The sequence below is a fragment of the Bubalus bubalis genome, chromosome 1 (assembly GCF_019923935.1).
Source record: "Bubalus bubalis isolate 160015118507 breed Murrah chromosome 1, NDDB_SH_1, whole genome shotgun sequence".
NCBI classification, from domain to species: domain Eukaryota; kingdom Metazoa; phylum Chordata; class Mammalia; order Artiodactyla; family Bovidae; genus Bubalus; species Bubalus bubalis.
Genome location: NC_059157.1, coordinates 24822333 through 24843224, shown reverse-complemented (window position 1 = coordinate 24843224; position 20892 = coordinate 24822333). Strand labels below are relative to the sequence as shown.

Here is a 20892-nt window from a genome sequence, read left to right as displayed (position 1 = left end):
CTGCTCCATATTTTATGACTATTATTAAAATAGTTTGGATATACATTATGTCCTACCGTATAAGTAGCATATCTATATAATCCAATTCCATAAGCTTACAAGACTGTAATTTCCACTTTTTTTGTATAAAGAGTTACAACATGTATAGATTTTATAATTCTTTTATTTTTCTGTCCTTATACTTTTAAAAATTTTGAGGCTTTTACTTTGTATGCCTGCTTCTATTTCACTGTTCCAGCTATTAATCTTTTTCTTTTAACAAAAGATTGGTATAAAATAGATTGGGGGAAAAGGCCAGATCTTTTATCACAAATATTTTATGAAGTACCCTAAGGAACAAACTAAATCTATTCTAATCTTATTTGGGATTAGTGAGTGGTGAAAATACAGATACTTATTAAACAAAATTCAGCTTTAAGATGAAAACAAAAATAATTGTATAGGTGGTATCTCCAGAAAAATTACTCCTCCCTGTCCATAAGGTACTAATCATGAGCCCCAGTATCCCTAAATTTTATTTAATTTTTTGAAAACTCTTTCTTTTGTATTGGGGTATAGCCATTTAACAGTGTTGTGATGGTTTCAGGTGAACAGTGAAGGGACTCAGCCATACATATGTACATGTGTACATATACATACATGTATACATGTGTCCATTCTCCCCCAGATGCTCTTCCCATCCAGGCTGCCACATAATATTGAGTAGAGTTCCATTAGGTCCTTGGTGGTTATCCATTTTAAATAAAGCAGTACATGTCCATCCCAAACTCCCAAAATATCCCTTCCTCACACCCTTCCCCCCAGCAACCATCACATTTTTAAAATTTAAATCTGGTGGGTAGATATGGGGATGGAGGGAAGGAGGAAACAACCACATTATAAAAGAATTTAATTGAGTCATGGGTGAATCTAGGGATGTGGCTATAGCACAGATGCATATGAGGTGGAGAAACAAGGCTGTAGCCAAGTCAAAGAGGAAATATAAAGGGGAAAGAGACAAACAGAGTGAAAGCCAGCAAAAATAATAAACGTTCCCTCCACCTTGTTGAGAAGATCTTCGCATCCTTGTGTCTTGGGTAGAAAGTAGACTAAAGAAGTCCTGACTACTTAGACTGTAGTTTTTTTGATTTCCACAAGGCACGCAAGTGTTTGAAAACACATTAAATTAGCTAGGAAGGTAGTGGAGAGAAGAGTGGAGAGAGGCCAGGTGGCAGGAGAATGCTGGCAGCTTAAATGAGTCAGGCTATGTGATGAGTCCTGAGGAAGGCCAGTGTTGCAAACACAGTCAGCTCATCTACTCGTCAATGATAATACATGATATTGAAGGAGAATTCACTTTGTCCCAGGCATGTGTAAATTGCTATATAAAGATTATGTAACTGAACCCACATATCAGTCCTATAAGGTGTGATAATATCATCTTCATTTTATTGATGAAGAAACTGAATCCTGGAAGTCTGGGCCCATTAGATGCTCTTGTTAATGACTATGCTATCTTGCTTCAATAATTATAATATTACCTTTCATCTGTCTTTTGGGCAAGAGGTCTTGCTTCACATTTCAGATACTACCTCAAGTTTTCCAAATAGGGAAGGGGGTTTTATGTTCTGTCCACATTCTGAGAGCAGTTTCCTTGAGAGGTTACATGAAAACTCAACACATTCTACGCATTTTGAGGGCAAATAAAAGAGTTAGCATGGGGAGCAAATGTAGACCTTCAAAAAATTAGAGGTATATTAGAATGACTTTTTTAAATCAAAGATTTGAAAGCATTTTAACTTTTATCTACCCAATAAGGTAGCTTAGAAATTAATTCATTCCCCAGTAGATGAACTTAATGATGAGCTTTGCTGAAATTTCAGTATTAGAACTGGATGGCTGTCATTATCTTCTGTTCTCAGCAGACAGGAGCAATGGATCAGGACCTTCTCTCTTCCTGAATTTAGACTGGGCTTGAAAGACTCAGGAATTAGCACACCAAAATGTCATTATCTATCAGTGGATTATAGCTGATTCAAGAGATGATCCCTATTTGCCATCCAAGATTTAGGGGAATCCTATAGCAGTCTTTATGCTGGGTTGTATATTTTAAGCTTTACTATAAAGTTGACAAAATATTATATAAATTTTAAGTAGAATATTGCTGTAATAAAAACAATGTCAGTTTTCTTAAACATTTGTTAAAGCTGCTCCAAGCACAGGAATTCTGCAACCAAGACAATTTTTTATAACTTTCTCAGTCTTTGAGCACGTATGACGGTCAGCTTTGTTTAGCTTTTGAACTCTGACAAAAATAAAGCCTCAAATGGAGCAAGGAGAAGAAGAAAGCTTCTGTTAAACAAAATATTGACAAAAAGTGCTGACCCCGAAAAAGAGGAAAAAAAGAGACTGAAAAATAGATTTTTTTTTTTTGGTTACAGTTTGCTTTGTGTGCAAATTGTAAATTGCTCAAATCATTGATATAGAAAGATCTCCATTTACTGTCTGTCTTTCTGCCTTTTCTGCTTCAGTCCCTTAACTGCAAGTAAATGTTTACGTTTTCTGAAAACTCCAGAATATGGATTATGTAACAGAGTGTCAAATCCTCATGTGGAACACACCACACTGCCAATTTTATAAGGCACTACTAAATTGCTGAGAAAAGAAAATTACATTTGGATGAGTGTAAACGAACATTGAATGAATAATTATATCTACAGCTTTTAATATATTAACTGAAGAACATGTGCAATGAATTTTTTAAAGTCAAAACCCTTTAGCTATGGTTTCACTGAAAAATAAAATCTATTGTACTTGTCATGCTGCTCTGAAGGCTAATAACTAGCTTTATTGGGAACACTGTGACACATTTATATCCCCACTGTTGAAGTGTGGTCGCTGAAATGCGGCAGGGAATCAAAAACACACACCCTCAGACAGAGCACATCACCAGCCTGGACTCTCAATTACTTGTTTGTAGATGATCTGGGCTCACTGTTAGTCTTTCCTTCAGTTTTTATATGACCACTGTACCCCCAGAAGGAAGGCAATATATTAGGTTTTTTATATTGTCTAGTTCAATGTAGGGTTTCATGAAATAGTAGTTTACAAATATAGTGCAAATGAGATTTCTGATTATTTGTGCATTTCAGTCAGTCCGTTTCTCTGTCCCAAAGTTATATGAGATGACTGTGTACTGTTTATGTTATTCAGAGTAGGATTCTTTGCACATTATAAACAAAACTTACAGCAGACAAAGACACAGCCATCTGTCATGCTTATGTAATTTGGATTTCTAAGACCATAATTAGAAATGTGTGCCATAATTTAAAAAGCTGAAAATGTGGGTCATTCTTTATCTAGGAGGGAGTGAGATTTAAAAACCTTCTTCTAATTCAAAAAGTCCAGACACATGCTGTTTACTTTCTGGCCAATTATACTCTTAATTAAAAATAGTTTTCTTACATAAACCTCCACCATAATGTATCTTAGAGCTGTATTAAATTAATCCTCAATTAAAACTGTGCAAGAATAATTTTTTATCTAATGTTAATCTTAATGTACAAACTTTGAGTCTGTACAGTTTATATTTTGTATGAGCTTCTTAAGGGCTAATTTTTAATTGGTTTTGGCCATGTTACAATCTAGTCCAGTAAAAGCAAGTTAGCAAGAAATTGGAAATGAACTTCAACCAAATCTATAATCAGCTCTCATCTGCTGACTCTGCTATAGCAGCAAGATTGTCAAGTACAGAATAAATTAATGAATGGCATTCAGATATGTTTGATGTGACTTAGAGCAGAATTTAAAAAACCAGCACTTATATTTAATTAAAATTATGGTTTTCTTATAAGTGAAAGCGAAAGTCACTCAGTCATGTCCAAGTCTTTGTGACCCCATGGACCCTAACCAGCCAAGCTTCCCTGTCCGTGGAATTCTCCAGGCCAGAATACTAGAGTGGGTAGCCGTTCCCTTCTCCAGGGGATCTTCCCAACCCAGGGATCAAATCCAGGTCTCCTGCATTGCAGGCAGATTCTTTACCATCTGAGCCACCAGGGAAGCAATAAAAAATAGGAACCAAACACTATTTCTTATAAGGGTGAGCAATTTTTGCTAAATTTAATGATTAATTGTCATGGTCTCATTAAATACTGCTAACCCTATTGCAATATATTCCTAAAGACACTTCTGTTCAATTATTAACTAAAAAATAGGAACTGAACACTCACTATGTGTTAGATAATGTTTATATTAGAGATCAACAGATAAAAATCTGTGCTTTCACAGAGTTTTATTTTGAGGGAGGTAGGACACTCAATCTGCTAAATGTATGAACCTTTACAGCACAAGGGTAAAAGCTAGGGAGTTCAAATAAAGTGAGGAAGTGGTGGTGGTGGTCAGTGGTGAGGATCTGCAGTTGTTCACAGGGCAGCCAGGAAATGCCTCACTGAAAAGTTGCTTCTGAAGAAGCTCTGGAAGGAGCAATGAATGTACCTGGGGGAAAAGCATTCCAGGTAATGGAACAGCAAGTTCAAGGTCCTGCGAGGGTTGTTTCACATTTCAAGGAGCTGAGGTGGTCTACTTTTCTGGCTGGAACAGAAGATACCAGAGATCAAGGTCAAGGTCAAGATGTGAGAGCAGAGGTTCTGATCATAAAGATCATAAAGGGAGGTTCTGATCATAAAGAGTCTTGACAGTCACATGAAAATTTTGACTTTTATTCTAAAAGGTACGGAAGTTTTTGAAAGGGTTTGAACTCCAGTGAATTGATACTGAATTTTTATAGTATTCTTCATACTGAGAAATCATTAGAAAGTTATTGCAATCATTTAGAGGAGAAAAAGTAGCATTTGGGATCAGAGTGGTAGGTTGGAGGGAATGAGAAGTAATCAGAATCTGGATATACACTTTCTGTATTTTTGGTTCTGTTTTTTTTTTTTTTTTTTTTATTGAGGTATAGTTGATTTACAATGTTGTTTGATTTTAGAAGGCAAATTACATGTTTAGAAGATAAATTATGTATATTTAGAAGATAAAAAATGTTTTAAATAAACAAGAGTTTGATAAGGAGCATAAAATATTTTTGACAACATATCTGAATAAGGACATACAACTCATTATTATGAAATATCAAATTATAGAATATAACCTGTATTTTGAGGAGAAGGAATTATGGTTGAAACATCCTTTTCAGAATGTTTTCATCTGAAAACATTCATCTGAAACAGTGGGCAGATTGGAGATGTTTTCATCCTTTTCACACATAATTTTAACTTCATTTTCCAGGGAAGATTCATATCACCAAATCATTACATATTAGGTTGCACCATGATTTTTCTAATATTCAATCATCCTTAACCTACAAATTAGAAATTTCAAATAGTCCAAATTAATATATTGAATATATTTACATCTTAGTAATGTATTCAGTTCACTTCAGTTCAGTCACTCAGTCGTGTCCGACTCTTTGTGACCCCATGAACCGCAGCACCCCAGGCCTCCCTGTCCATCACCAACTCCCAGAGTTCACCCAGACTCACGTCCATTGAGTCAGTGATGCCATCCAGCCATCTCATCCTCTGTTGTCCCCTTCTCCTCCTGCCCCCAATCCCTCCCAGCATCAGAGTCTTTTCCAATGAGTCAACTCTTCGCATGAGGTGGCCGAAGTACTGGAGTTTCAGCTTTAGCATCATTCCTTCCACAGAAATCCCAGGGCTGATCTCCTTCAGAATGGACTGGTTGGATCTCCTTGCAGTCCAAGGGACTCTCAAGAGTCTTCTCCAACACCACAGTTCAAAGCATCAATTCTTTGGCACTCAACTTTCTTCACAGTCCAACTCTCACATCCATACATGACCACAGGAAAAACCATAGCCTTGACTAGACGGACTTTTGTTGGCAAAGTAATGTCTCTGCTTTTCAATATGCTATCTAGGTTGGTCATAACTTTCCTTCCAAGGAGTAAGCGTCTTTTAATTTCATGGCTGCAGTCACCATCTGCAGTGATTTTGGAGCCCCAAAAGATAAAGTCTGACACTGTTTCCACTGTTTCCCCATCTATTTCCCATGAAGTGATGGGACCGGATGCCATGATCTTCGTTTTCTGAATGTTGAGCTTTAAGCCAACTTTTTCACTCTCCTCTTTCACTTTCATCAAGAGGCTTTTGAGGTCCTCTTCACGTTCTGCCATAAGGGTGGTGTCATCTGCATATCTGAGGTTATTGATATTTCTCCCGGCAATCTTGATTCCAGCTTATGTTTCTTCCAGCCCAGCGTTTCTCATGATGTACTCTACATATAAGTTAAATAAACAGGGTGACAATATACAGCCTTGACGAACTCCTTTTCCTATTTGGAACCAGTCTGTTGTTCCATGTACAGTTCTAACTTTTGCTTCCAGAACTGCATGTAGCTTTCTCAAGAGGCAGATCAGGTGGTCTGGTATTCCCATCTCTTGAAGAATTTACCACAGTTTATTGTGATCCACACCGTCAAAGGCTTTGGCATAGTCAATAAAGCAGAAATAGATGTTTTTCTGGAACTCTCTTGCTTTTTCCATAATCCAGTGGATGTTGGCAATTTGATCTCTGGTTCCTCTGCCTTTTCTAAAAACAGCTTGAACATCAGGAAGTTCATGGTTCACATATTGCTGAAGCCTGGCTTGGAGAATTTTGAGCATTACTTTACTAGCGTGTGAGATGAGTGCAATTGTGTGGTAGTTTGAGCATTCTTTGGCATTGCCTTTCTTTGGGATTGGAACCAAAACTGACCTTTTCCAGTCCTGTGGCCACTGCTGAGTTTTCCAAATTTGCTGGCCTATTGAGTGCAGCACTTTCACAGCATCATCTTTCAGGATTTGAAATGTATTAGTATATCTTAAATAATTCTTCATAAATTTAAGATCCTCTACCTTCCTCCAAAAGAGATCTAGTCTCTCCCTCTCTCTTATTTTTTTTTTTTAAGGGGAGAATGGTTTTACTTGAGATGGAATATAACTTGTGGTCTAATATATAGAAAGATATGCTTTCTTTAATTGTTCGATTTTGCCTCTAACTCTGAAAATATTTTAGAATGCTGGCATCTCAAGTCAGGTTTGCAAGATATGACTTTAAGATAAGGGAGGAAAATATTAGCATGTATGTAACTATTTTAATATATTAATAATTATGTGTTTCTCATTCTATAGTGAGTGGATTGGCTTTGTCACTCACTCTTCCCATCTGATGATCTCATATTAGTTGCACTTCACATATGGTGCCCCCATATCCTGAGGGAAAAATGGAACTTCAAGAAAGGTAACCTCATGTATTCATTTGTTTTCAGGGGATTGAGACATTTTACGGTTTTCATATACCTGGTTAAGCAGACTTACAGATCATACTGTCTAGTTGGAAGACAACTAACTCACACAAAATGAACAAAAGCTTTATAAAGGTTCCCTGCTCCAAACAGTGGACAGATTGAAGATAATACTTATCTTTTGAAAACAAGTTAAGGATAAAAATAAAATGGCAGAGCTCTAATTTCACTTCCATGAAATGTGAGTTCTGCATCAGTCAAAATATGAGGCAAGCATAATAGTGACCTGTGAAGTAACCAAAACACAAAACTTGAAAACATTGAGGAATTTATAAAATATCAAATGAAGACTATTTAAAATATTTATTTGCAGCTACATAATTCATAGTGAAATGAAGTCGCTTAGTCATATCCAACTCTTTGCAACCCCATGGATTGTAGCCTACGGGGCTTCTCCATCCATGGGATTTTCCAGGCAAAAGTACTGGAGTGGGTTGCCATTTCCTTCTCCAGGGGATCTTCCATACCCAGGGATCGACCCCGGGTCTCCCGCTTTGTAGGCAGAGGCTTTTACCATCTGAGCCACAGTGAACATCAGCTTATATGATGCCTTGAAGTATTAACAGTGAAGTATGAAGTTACAATTATTAGAATGACATTTGACTCAGAATTCACAAAATGAAGGTAAACTTCTGTAATTTTAAAGTGATAATTAAAGTCACTCAATACTCAATCAGTACTCTACAAAATTCCCCTAAACTTTGTGATAAATATTAAAATACATTTTGAGGTTTCCTGCTCAATGATGAAGAAGCAGAATGCCACTTTGGGAAACATATTCATCCTATTAAAATAATATCAGAAGCTGTGTGATGAAAAACTAACATTTTATCAGCAAATATTGACGATTTGAAAAAACTAGTACTGAAATCACACAGCATGAATTGCTTGCAGTACACCTGTACAGAACTGTAGCCTTGCTAACAAGTTTAAATTAATGGGAATTTGTAGATTCTATTTCAATAATAAAATACACTGAGGTCGTTTTTTTCCCCCAGCCTTTAAAACAAAGGTGTTTTGAAAAATATTTTATTTCAAAAGTAAATATCTAGTTAATAAGTAAAAACAAGACAGTATTTGAGGCAGAAAAAAACCAATATTGGGATAGCTGCTTTGAACAGAAATTTTAAATAATTATTTAAAAAAGTTTAAAATTATTTTTGGAGTATAGTTAATTTACAATATTGTGTTAGTTTCTGGTCTGTAGCAAAGTGAATTGGTTATACATATACATATATCCACTCTTTTTTAAATTCTTTTCCCATATAGGTCATTACAGAGTACTGGGTAGAGTTTCCTGTGCTCTATAGTAGGTCCTTATTAGTTAGCTATTTTATATATAGTAGTGTGAATAGAAGTTTTTAAAAGGGATTCTGTAGAGGACAACGCCAGTGAATTTCAATCACTGCATCAATCATAAGCAAGGCATTGAAAGTAAAGAAGGCAGAAATACTATGTCACTGATACGGTAATTTTTATACAAAAAGTGATTCTTCAAACTCTAGAAGGACATTTATAACAATTGTAATCAGCTGAGAATGACCAAATAATGAGAACTATATTCCTTCCCAACTGTTGCAAATCTGAACTTATTTTTCTTGCTTTTACTGAGCTGGCCAGGACATTTAGTACAGTGTCCAAAAAAAAAGCTGGTTATAGTAGCCCCGTTGTCTTATCCCTGATATTTGAGTGATTGTCAACTTTTTCTCTACTAAGTATTCTGTTTGCTATAGGTTTATTAATTTATGGAAGTTTAATTCAGTTCATAGTTTAGATTTTTTTCATCTTTGAAGTGACCGAGGATCTTTAACTTTTTTCATTGTGGTAAACTTCATTCTTTATAAAGTTAAAATCATCCTTTCATTTCTGGAATAGGGTTATTAGTGTTTTATGAATGATTGAGTCTCTTTGCTCCATATTTGGCTTAGGATGTTTGAATTTCTGTTTATGAGGGAGATTGACATGGCGTTTTCCATTTTTTGTACTATATCAGATGTGAGTATTAAATCAAATTTACTAGTCCTGTAAAATTACATGGGGAATGTTTCTCCCTTTACTCAGAAATATTTATTTAAAATTAAAATTTGTGCCTTTAATGTTTGATAAAACTCCCCTGTAGAAGTATGTTGATTATATTTTACATTTAGGATTAAATTTTAGATGCCTATTTATTTAATCAAATTCTCACTTTTATAGAGTTTTATTTTAAATTACTGTTTCTATATTTTATATGGCATTTTAAGATTATTTTATAAATGAGCATCTGTCAGAGTGTTTAGTCTATATACTTTCAGAAATGAAAGTTCTTTCTCATCCATTTAATACCTGTTCTTAGGCTTACTTTATATGGAGATCTCTGCTTTGGACGGTTAAGAAACTATCCCATATGGAAGCACTTTTCTTCTTTTTGGTCTTCCTTTTGAGTGAAAAAGGAAAATAATATATTCAGGGTGAAATAATAGTATATTCAAAAGTCCAGAAGTAAGAGAACACTTGTCTTATTAGGAAAACTCAAAGTAACTCACTCTCACTGGGCTTGAGGGAGTATGTTATCTGAATAGTCCTGGAGATTCATAAAATCTTGGAAGGCATTCACAGAAAACTTAAAATTTTGAATTTTATTCTGGGAATAATGGAGATAATTTGATGGTCATGATGGTTGTATAAATATATACTACTTCTTGAATTATTACCACTTAGCCCTTTTCTATAAGCTATACAGATTGTTTTTAATCTTCAAAATAAACCCATGGAGTAAGTTTTGGGGATTTTAAGAAATAAATACACATATATTCATTCACTATGTGGAGGTTGTCCTGGGAACTTGTGATATGAACAGATTTTAATAATAATGGCTAAAGCCTGTGAATGGATAATATTAATAGTAACAGTCATAGTGGTAATATTATGAAGCAAAGGAGCATCTTTTTATACTGTAATCTTTTTCATTGTATAGTAGCAACATTTTGCCCTTATCACACATACTTATTTGCTTATTATCTTTCTTTTATCATTAAAACTGAATCTTAGAAAATGATGCTATGATCTCACTCAAAATTAAGCTAAAATTTTATCTCTCCCAAGGGAAATTACATTTTATTTTGGAGAAGAAAAATCTTATTTTTTTCATTGTAACCATCATAAAATCAGTATAAAAAATGTAAGTGATGTACAAAGTTTCTTCTCATCTGTCTGTCAAAGAGCAAGTAGGTACTCATTTCATCCAACTACATGGAAAGATATTTCAAGTTTCAGACTGAGTTCTTGTGTCATTTATGCATAAGGATTGTTTGGATGAACTGAAACTTTCTAATTTTCTAGAGGCTATATATTTATGTATTTATTCATGTGTTTATCTTTGTGCATCAGGCAAGTATTGATAACCTATTATACTCCAGGGGTTAAGGACCTATGGTGCTGAATTATAAATAGTTTGAGTCTTGCTAAACTTGTAACAAAATGGGAAAATATCCACATTAAAAGTATATAAGTGAGAATTTCTGGTTAAGATAGTAATGGAAAGCTTCCCCCAGTATTTCCCATCCTAGTCTCTAACCAAGTATTCTTTCATGTATAGAAGTGACAGTCAAGGCTTCTCACATATGAAAGAAGTTTTGCAGTACTTCACCAGTATATTGTGTATTGTTTGGGGGATATAATCGACAAAATAATTCATCAAGTTATGTACTTCATCCTTATAGAGAACTTAGGAATGGCCAAAAAATACAAAACAAAAACAAAACTTGATCCAGTAGTGATTATCAATGACTTTTCTAAACCTAGAATTTCTGTAAGAAAATGTGTGAAATGGGTTGCAGAAGAGAGAAATAGTATACATTTTGTTAACAGAAATAAGGAAGTGGTCAGAGTGAAAGTGAGAACTATGTGAGTTTCAAGTTTGAGTCTATGGATTTAGTAATATCTAAAATTAAAACATGCAGTTAAATAATACTGACTGAAGTTCTTTGCTTTAATTATGCTTTATTCCTAATCCCAGAAGTATCTTTAAGAGAACAGTCTCTCTCAGGATAAAGAAATTTATATTTGTTTTTTTAGCAGGGTTTGACTGAGGTTTTCAGTCTTACTTGAGATGTTCTTTTACTAAATTTGAACTAACCCAATTTAATGTTGGGTACTAAATTAGCATAAACTGTATGATCACATTTTAGAAGTTGCCTTATCTCCTGATTGATCAGTTCTACTTTCATATATTGTGTCTGAATCAGGAACTAGTCCAAAAAACAGAGTTTATGCCAGGTAGCCCAATAGAAGGGCTTGATTATTGGAGACTAATTGCAAACTGTTTAAAGAGCTGAAAGACAAGTAGGGACCATTCAGGTAATCTATAGATTAGCAACACCAAGAAGTCAGTATCACATTATGGCTGGAGATGATGGATGCGAGGGTACCTCAGTCCCAAAGCCAGGGTTTCAAGATTGGAATGGGATGGCTGACTGTATGTGAAAGCTGCATGACAGGACCCAGAACCACAGACAAAGGGGCTGTCCAGAACGAGCCAAGGCTATGGAGAGACAGAGCTTTCACCAGAGAAGCAGCTCAAAGCAGAAACAAAAGAGAACCAACTCTGTTTCTGCTACTCAGTCAGTTCTTTACAACTGTCAGTTCTGGATCCTGTCAGTTCTGTACAACTGCAAAGCCTAGCCAGAACCCAGTGATCAAAGATGGCGGAATGTCCAGAAGAAAGACAGAAAAGACATCCAAGTGGCTGGTACATCTGTTTAGAAAGATATTCAAGTTGATCGTTATTTTTGCCTAAAAGTGTTTATTTCTAAATGTTGAACTTCTGAATGATTTAATTTTTTTTCTTGTTTTTACTATAGGTAAGCTTGAAGAAACTTCCAAATGCTGATTATTGAAATTAGTATTCAAACTTAGATTGGTAAAGAAGGAATAAAAGTATTTAAAGTGGAGTTCACAGTGGGAAAATTATTAAGAATATTTGGAGAAAAACAATACATTGGATATTGCTGCCACAGTTTACATAGAAGGATGAGAAGATAGCAAGGTAAGAATGGAGAGGAATTTTTATACTTTTTTTAAGTTTCCTGGTTTGCATTGGACCCTTCTAAGAAGTTTTTAAATTAGAAAGAGACACAGTCACATATGTGTTTTAGGTCAACTGCCCTGAAAGCATTAAGGAATATAGTGGAGGAAAAAATGGTTGCATTAAAAACAAAAAATAGAAATTTTACGGTATATTTATATCACATGTATGAGTTATTAATTATGCTTTAAACTTGCAATAATGTTTGAGAGGCAATCAGCTTAGTTCTGGAGAAGACATTTGTGTTGTCTTTAGGTTAATAACTTCTTCACTTGATCTAATAGGGATGTCATTGGAATATAGACAAATGGAAAATTTAGGAAATTTGATGGCTCATTATAGTTGGCAAAAATCTCATATATAAATTGTTGAGGAAATTAACCCCAGGTCTAAAGCTAATCAGCTAAAGATTCCCCCATTTACTCTTAAAAAAATGTAGCAATTCAATTTTCAAGTGTTGTTTAATGACTAGTGTGTGCATATAATAATAGATACTGAAGAGAAAATATAAATGAAGTATATTGTTTACATTAATAAGTTCAAAAGTTAATGGAAGGTATAATATGCATTAAATATTAGATTCAATGATAATGTAGATTATATATAGTGAAGGGGAAATTGAATGGCTGGCAGCAGATGTCATAAAAGCTCAAATAATTAGGAACCAAATATGGAGTGATTTGATTGAAGAAAATTTCATAAAGTAAAGACATCTTAGGATTTTCCTATAGTTTTATGTCATTTTACTTTCTTCATGATTATCACTGTTTCATTATTCCTAAATGACTTTTAGAAATATTTTTGCAGCCTATTGATACAGAATTATTTATTAACAAATGAAATGCTTGTGTTAGATTTTCTTTATTTCACAAAGAGCAGAAGTAATTATGATTAAAATGTATTCCAGGTGCCTTCATCTGTTTTTTGAATTTCTTCCTTTTATTTTTATTTCATTGAAAATGTATTCATTACCACATTGGAGAACTGATGTTCATATTTAGTTTTATTAAACCCATTTTGTATGTATATCCTTGAAACACTTCAAAGCCACTGAAGATATTGATTGATGAAATACCATACTGGTGACATGGCAGATAATGATTTGTTTTTCAAGAAACCCTTTGGGCGTAGTAGATTATATATTTATTGATTTATCAGTATACGTGGAGAAAGAGCACAGTAATATAAAGTAAAACATGAGTCTCTTATACCATAAATTTTTCTGGTTTGAAGTATTCAAAGTAAAATATGGGATTCAATATGTTGATTTTGCCTGAAATGTAATGACATGTTATGTTTACATTTAAGAATCTTAAATCTCAAGAAGACATAGTTGTCTCTGTCCCCTATTTTTACCAGAGTGATGAAGACTAGGTATGACTTTCTTTTTGTTGGTTAGTCAACTTATAAGGACATCCAGTTTTTTATCTACTAGTTAAAAACCAACCTTCTTTGACTTTCTTTTCCCCTCCAGTCCAACCATGAGGTCATTATGTTAGAGCTAGCTACTGATACAACCTAACCCACTGCTCAGTTGAGCCCCATGACAAAGGTCTGCTCCCCTTTCCATAAACAAGAAGAGAGGCCTAAAAATTAACATGTGAACCCAACAAAGTAATTGAATATTTTATCCAGTTTCTGTATTTCTGTATAGAGTAGGCAAAGAAAGGCCTCTTTCTTCTGTGATATAAATATCTGAGCTCACAGTTCTAGAAGGCCTAGTCTTCCTTCGTGCAGAGAACTCACAGAGAAGGAAGCCAACAATTTGCTTTGACTGCATGAATTTCTTGATTGAAAGCATGTTAAACTGAAACTACTGAAAATTTGCATCTTTCTTCATTTCTATGTGCAATTGAAGTATCCTTCTATGAATCATCTTTTTAACTTAAATTCTTTATAACCTAAAACATAAGAATATCACCTTATTGCATATCTTCCACAATACAGGTCCACAATATTTTATTCTAAATCTTTGGTGCAGATACAGATACAATTTGGAATTTAGATATGTTGTGTAGAATTCCAAGGATGTCAGGGTAACACTCTAGAGAAAAACTTATTAAGATTTCTACAGTGATATGAATGAACAGTCTCACTCAGTTCAGTTCAGTTCAGTTGCTGAGTCGTGTCGAACTCTTTGTGACCCCATGAATTGCAGCACTCCAGGCCTCCCTGACATCACCATCTCCTGGAGTTCACTCAAACTCACATCCATCGAGTCGGTGATGCCATCCAGCCATCTCATCCTCTGTCATCCACTTTTCCTCCTGCCCCCAATCCCTCCCAGCATCAGAGTCTTTTCCAATGAGTCAACTCTTCGCATGAGGTGGCCAAGGTATTGGAGTTTCAGCTTTAGCATCATTCCTTCCAAAGAACACCCAGGGCTGATCTCCTTTAGAATGGACTGGTTGGATCTCCTTGCAGTCCAAGGGACTCTCAAGAGTCTTCAACACCACAGTTCAAAAGCATCAATTCTTCGGTCCTCAGCTTTCTTCACAGTCCAACTCTCACATCCATACATGACCACTGGAAAAACCATAGCCTTGACTAGATGGACCTTTGTTGGCAAAGTAATGTCTCTGCTTTTCAATATGCAATCTAGGTTGATCATAATTTTTCTTCCAAGGAGTAAGCATCTTTTAATTTCATGGCTGCAATCACCATCTGTGATGATTTTGGAGTCCCAAAAAATAGAGTCTGACACTGTTTCCCCATCTATTTCCTATGAAGTGATGGGACCGGATGCCATGATCTTCGTTTTCTGAATGTTGAGCTTTAAGCCAACTTTTTCACTCTCCTCTTTCACTTTCATCAAGAGGCTTTTTAGTTCCTCTTCACTTTCTGCCATAAGGGTGGTGTCATCCACATATCTGAGGTTATTGATATTTCTCCCGGCAATCTTGATTCCAGCTTGTGCTTCTTCCAGCCCAGCGTTTCTCATGATGTACTCTGCATAGAAGTTAAATAAGCAGGGTGACAATATACAGGCTTGACGTACTCCTTTTCCTATTTGGAACCAGTCTGTTGTTCCATGTCCAGTCTCACTAAATGGGATTAAAAAGAGGAATATCCTGCTGTCAGTTCAGATCAGTTTTGTTTCCAAATGATTTTCAACACCAAGCCTAGGGGGGAAAAGAAAACAAACTTATTTTCAGGGATCTTTGAATTTTGGAAATGCAGAAAAGGATTAGGAACTATGCTTTAGTTCATGTTGACTATTGAGTACTTTATCTCCTAATCTTAAAGATATAATTTTTAGAGTCATGTCTGATGAAAGCTTGCAGTAACTATCTCATACATTGACTCCAGCCATTCCTATCTCCCACCCAGAGGCTATTCCCAGTGAGGCAGTATTGTTTGCGGGGATGAAATGCATAGGATGAATGTGGGCTTTTGGGATTGAAATGTAAGTAGCAAGACTTCTGTATCTATCTATCCATCCATCCATCCATCCATCCATCCATCCATTCAGGAAAGAGAGAGAGTGAGAGCAGAGAGGGACACATGAAATTATTATAAGAAACTGGCTCAAGAAATTTTGGAGGGTGGCCATCCAAAATCTGCATAGCCAGTGTAGGCAGTGGCACCCCACTCCAGTCCTCTTGCCTGGAGAATCCCAGGGACAGAGGAGCCTGGAAGGCTGCAGTCCATGGGGTCACAAAGAGTTGGACACAACTGAGTGACTTCACTTTCTTTCACCTTTTATTGCTGTTCTACTAAAATGAAAATAAATACACTCAAACATAGGATATTTAATTCATTTGAAAATCATCCTATTTCCTCTTTAAATAATTCAGAAATTTAGTATAATTTATTATCATTTCATCACTTTTTATCTCTCTGGCTCTTCTTTGAGTTCTCAATATTCCTCTTTCAAAGAGAAGCTGAAAGTAATGTTGCCTAAAAGTTTCCATATGTTGATTTATTTCTGTGAAAACCAGAAGCTGACAGATAGTAATATAATTAATACATTGCCTATATTTTGATGACTAAGTAATTCTGAAAAAAAAAATCACTTGTTGAGATTTCATCTTTCATCTTACAAATGTAAAAAATATTAATTTCATAATTTCTGTTATTCAGCATTGATTTGATTATATTTTTGTCATGTTATACACTACCCACATGAGGATACTTACTTCAGTGTCCTATATAGTTGAATATACATTTGACCTTATAAAATATTTTTTTAGAAGTTGAGTTCATTGCATGAGAAACTGGCCTATGTCCCACAATTCCAGTTATTTGACATAATAATTTTATTACAAGTCATAATGAAATATTTTTTCCCCACAAAGACGATGGAAGGCATCAAAATATCCTATGTCTGTTAGTATTTCTTCAAAACAATAAACTTATAATCTGCAACAGAAAATTGCTAGCTCTAAGAAATGATATACTTCTTATCATCTATGGTATTTTTCACCAACCAGTCATATAGAACTATTATTGAATAATATTTCATCAACATCCTCAAAAATACCAATGAAGTCACAGGTATTACGAATGATATTTCCTATAAATAAATAACATTTATTTATAATTACTGTTTAAATAAAAAAATCACTGTAAAGTTGCTTACCAGTTAATTCAACATAAATGGAAGCTTCAAAGATAAATATAAAATCTTACCCTGTGTCAGACACTTTCATAATGCAAAGATGCACACGCCTATACACTCTTTGCCCACACAGAGGATAAGTTGCAGGACATGTTGTAGAGCATTGCTAGGGGCCATCAGTTTGACTTTCCAGCACAGTCCAGGCCTTGGTGCTTCCTTTGCTTAGTGTTGATTTTGGTTACGTTGCTGTTTCCTCATCAATTCTAAGGGAAATGACTCTTGGGAGCTATTTTCAAACATTAAAAGTTAAGTGTTTTTCAGAGTTTTAAGAGGAAAATTAACTTATATTTATTGAAATGGATACATACTATCATTTACAAAATTATTCAGAGCATATGCACAAAATTTCAGAAGAGCATTTGATTTTTTTTTTTAAATAGCAACTTTTTGACCTTTCCACATATAGGTGGTTCAATTTTTAAAAATCATTGTTATATGTTGGTTCGATTTTTAAAATCATTGTTATATATTGGCATACCTTTAAGGTTAAGGAATAGAAAATTTGGAAAAAACTTAAAGATAAGAACAATTTAAGTTTCAAAACAGCAAGACAGCAACAGAAGTAAATCCTCACCCACTGGGAAGTAAGCTGATTAAAGATGATTACTAGATGCAAACTGGAAGCATAAATGCATAGGTTATCTAAGGTCCTGGGATGAAGTGGAAGTCAGCAGTACAACAGCAGGGCAGCCACTGCTTACTTCAGGGAAGTGCAGATCGAAGATCCAGATTAGAGGTCCTGAGTCCATCTCTCTAGTTCTTTGCATTATGATGCCCTATGTCACCTAACATAAACATAGCATAAAAAGTAAAACTCATTCACACTACACTGGGTGGACATTTTTGAAGACTGTTGGCGGTTTGAACACTGGAAGATGATTTAGGTTTTTACACCTTGCCGGAGTCCAACTCCAGCAGCCAGGGATTCAACCTGAAGGGGTGAGTGGTGTCAGCAAGAAACTGAGGCAGCCTCTCAGTTTTCTTGGACTGCCTGTTTATTCCAAGCTTATGATTCTCTTATACTTTTACAAAAGCATTAGGTCAGAGGTTTGATATTTTTAGTTCCCATTCACCCGGATTTATTTTTCTCCAAAAATCATTGTTGCCCCTCAAAAGGAGTTCCTTCCTCAGCGATTTTCTTATTTATTTTTTCTCATGTGTCCTGTGAATACACTGTAACTCATGCTAATGTCTGGGCTGCATACCACATTCCTCAGTTTAATTCTTATCTTTCTAAGTCCTGTTTGCCCCTAGTATCCTAAGCTCACTATTTCTTAGAAAGGGCTTCTAGCTAATAATATCTCTAAAGTCCCTAATTTCTATAAGCTATAGTAGAATATGTTAACATTACAGGAATCCTTAAATCTTTAGCTTCTAACTATTTTAATTATTCCTAAGCCCTAAATTCAGCAAACTCCTTTGCCATAAACACTTTTCTCACAAATGGGCTTAGCAATCCCTCCCATGGCCTCAAGCTGTGGCCTGCGTGCTCACCCTGGAACAGTCTTTTGTAAAAGTTCTTGAACAAATGTCAATGATTAACTTTATGAATTATTCTTTGAGCACAGCTGCAGAAGGCTTTATGCCTTCTAATGCTCCTCTCGAAGACAATAAGCACCTTAATATTCTCTTCAGTCAACTCAGCCGAGGAAAGGAAAAAACAAGTCAGAATCACAAAGCGTAACTCCTTCATTCCGGGTCCATGCCTACGGAACAAATGGAGGGCTGTGCCTCCATTTTGTCAGTAATGCCTAACGTGGCTCCTGACAACACCTGATGATATATTCACTTCTAGAACCAGTCCATAAAGTCCAAAACACCTATACTTAAATAACTTAATGAAGCAACTTAAAAGTTAGGCATGTTCTCAATTTTTAAAGATATACTCTAAGCATAAATTTGTCTTATTGAATAGAGCCAAGTAAACACTACAGGGAATTAATATGAAACTAAATCTGAATTGAAGGTCTCTTTGGTGAGTTTAAAAATAGGCACTTCCCTACCAATGAAATAGAACACATGTGAATATTCATTTGTTACTGTGAAATTTAGTTTCCTTCTTCAAGAAAGTGCCATTAACAGCTGTAATTTCCACAATTATCAGCTCCAAGTTTTCTCTTTCATTTGAAAGTGTGAAGAAGGGAGGAGCTAAGATGGTGGAGGAGTAGGACAGGGAGAACACTTTCTCCCCCACAAATTCATCAAAAGAACATTTAAACGCTGAGTAAATTCCACAAAACAACTCCTGAATGCCGGCAGAGGACATCAGGCACCCAGAAAAGCAACCCATGTCTTCAAAAGGAGATTACGAGCCCTATGGTAATTCCCCCAGTGGAGAAGCAGCGCAGATGCCTGCACATGCCACTAGCAAGCAGGGCCTGGGCAGGGAGGCGCGGCACAGGCTGCATTGCTTAGGGTAAGGATCTGGCCTGAATACCCCAAGTGCTATCTGAGCGAAATAATTTGGGCTAGCAAACCAGACTGTGGGATATCTACCACATGAAAAGCCAGCTCTAACCTAAGACACCGCCAGGCCTGTGCACGGAACAAAGGACTGAACAGAGATAGCCGGCTGCAGACCATCCCCCTCTGGTGACAGGCAGCCAGAACCAGAAGGGGGCAATCGCAGCCCCAGAGAGACATTATCTACAAAACTGTAAGCAGGCTTCTTTGCTAACTAAAACTTCTTGGGGGTCTGAATGGTCAACATACGCCTGAGAAGGTGCGCCAGTTGTACACCTAGATAACCAAGCGGTGGGGAGGCGATAAGTCGCAGCAATCGTGCTTGCCAAACACCTCATCACCTGAGCTGCTCGGACCTGGGAAGGGCACAAAACACAGGCCCAACTGAGTCTGCGCCTCTGAGGACTACCAGAGTGCCTGAAACTGAGTGGCTTAGACCTGGGAGGTGCAAGCAGCCCAGGGCCAGCCACTGATGGTTCCTGACGGAGCAACCTAGAGCCTGAGCAGTGTGGGCAGGGAGGCTACACGCGCCGTGAGCGGGGGCAGGCCCAGTGTGGCTGAGGCACTGCGAGCGCACGCCAGTGTTATTTGTTTGCAGCATCCCTCCCTCCCCACAACGCGACTGAACAAGTGAGCCTAAAAAAAAAAAAAAAGTGTCCACCACCGTCCGCTTTGTGTCAGGGCAGAAACCAGACACTGAAGAGACCAGCAAACAGAAGAAGCTATAACAGAGGGAACCGCCTTGGAAGCTACAGGCAATAGATTAAAACCCTGTGATGTTTTATCAATGGTGCTGTATAGAAGGAGAAGTTTTGAAACTACTGTAAAAATAAGACCGATAACTGGAAGCAGGAGACTTAAATGCAAACCCTAACTCCAGGGAACTCCTGACTCCAGGGAACATTAATTGACAGAAGCTCATCAAATGCCTCCATACCTACACCGTAACCAAGCACCACACAAGGGCCAATAAGTTCCAGGGCAAGACATACCAAACAAATTCTCCAGCAACACAGGAACACAGCCCTGAGTTCCAAGATACAGGCTGCCCAAAGTCACCCCAAAACCATAGACTCATTACTGGACACTTCATTGCACTCCAGAGAGAAGAAATACAGCTCCACCCACCAGAACACTGACACAAGCTTCCCTAACCAAGAAACCTTGACAAGCCACCTGTACAAACCCACACACAGCAAGGAAACACCACAATAAAGAGAACTCCACAAACTGCCAGAATACAGAAAGGACACCCCAAACTCAGCAATTTAAACAAGATGAAGAGACAGAGGAATACCCAGCAGGTAAAGGAACAAGATAAATGCCCACCAAACCAAACAAAAGAGGAAGAGATAGGAAATCTACCTGATAAAGAATTCTGAATAATGATAGTGAAATTGATCCA

General features: G+C 36.3%; 1 long non-coding RNA gene across 2 annotated transcripts in view; it reads left to right on the top strand.

Moving 5' to 3' along the window:
* Positions 1-20892, top strand: part of LOC123332207 — a 118507-nt gene that overhangs the window by 84586 nt on the left and 13029 nt on the right. For both annotated transcript variants that reach the window (XR_006548995.2, XR_006548994.2), the window contains exon 2: positions 12180-12364. This is a non-coding gene — a long non-coding RNA (uncharacterized LOC123332207). The remainder of the gene's footprint in view (positions 1-12179; positions 12365-20892) is intronic.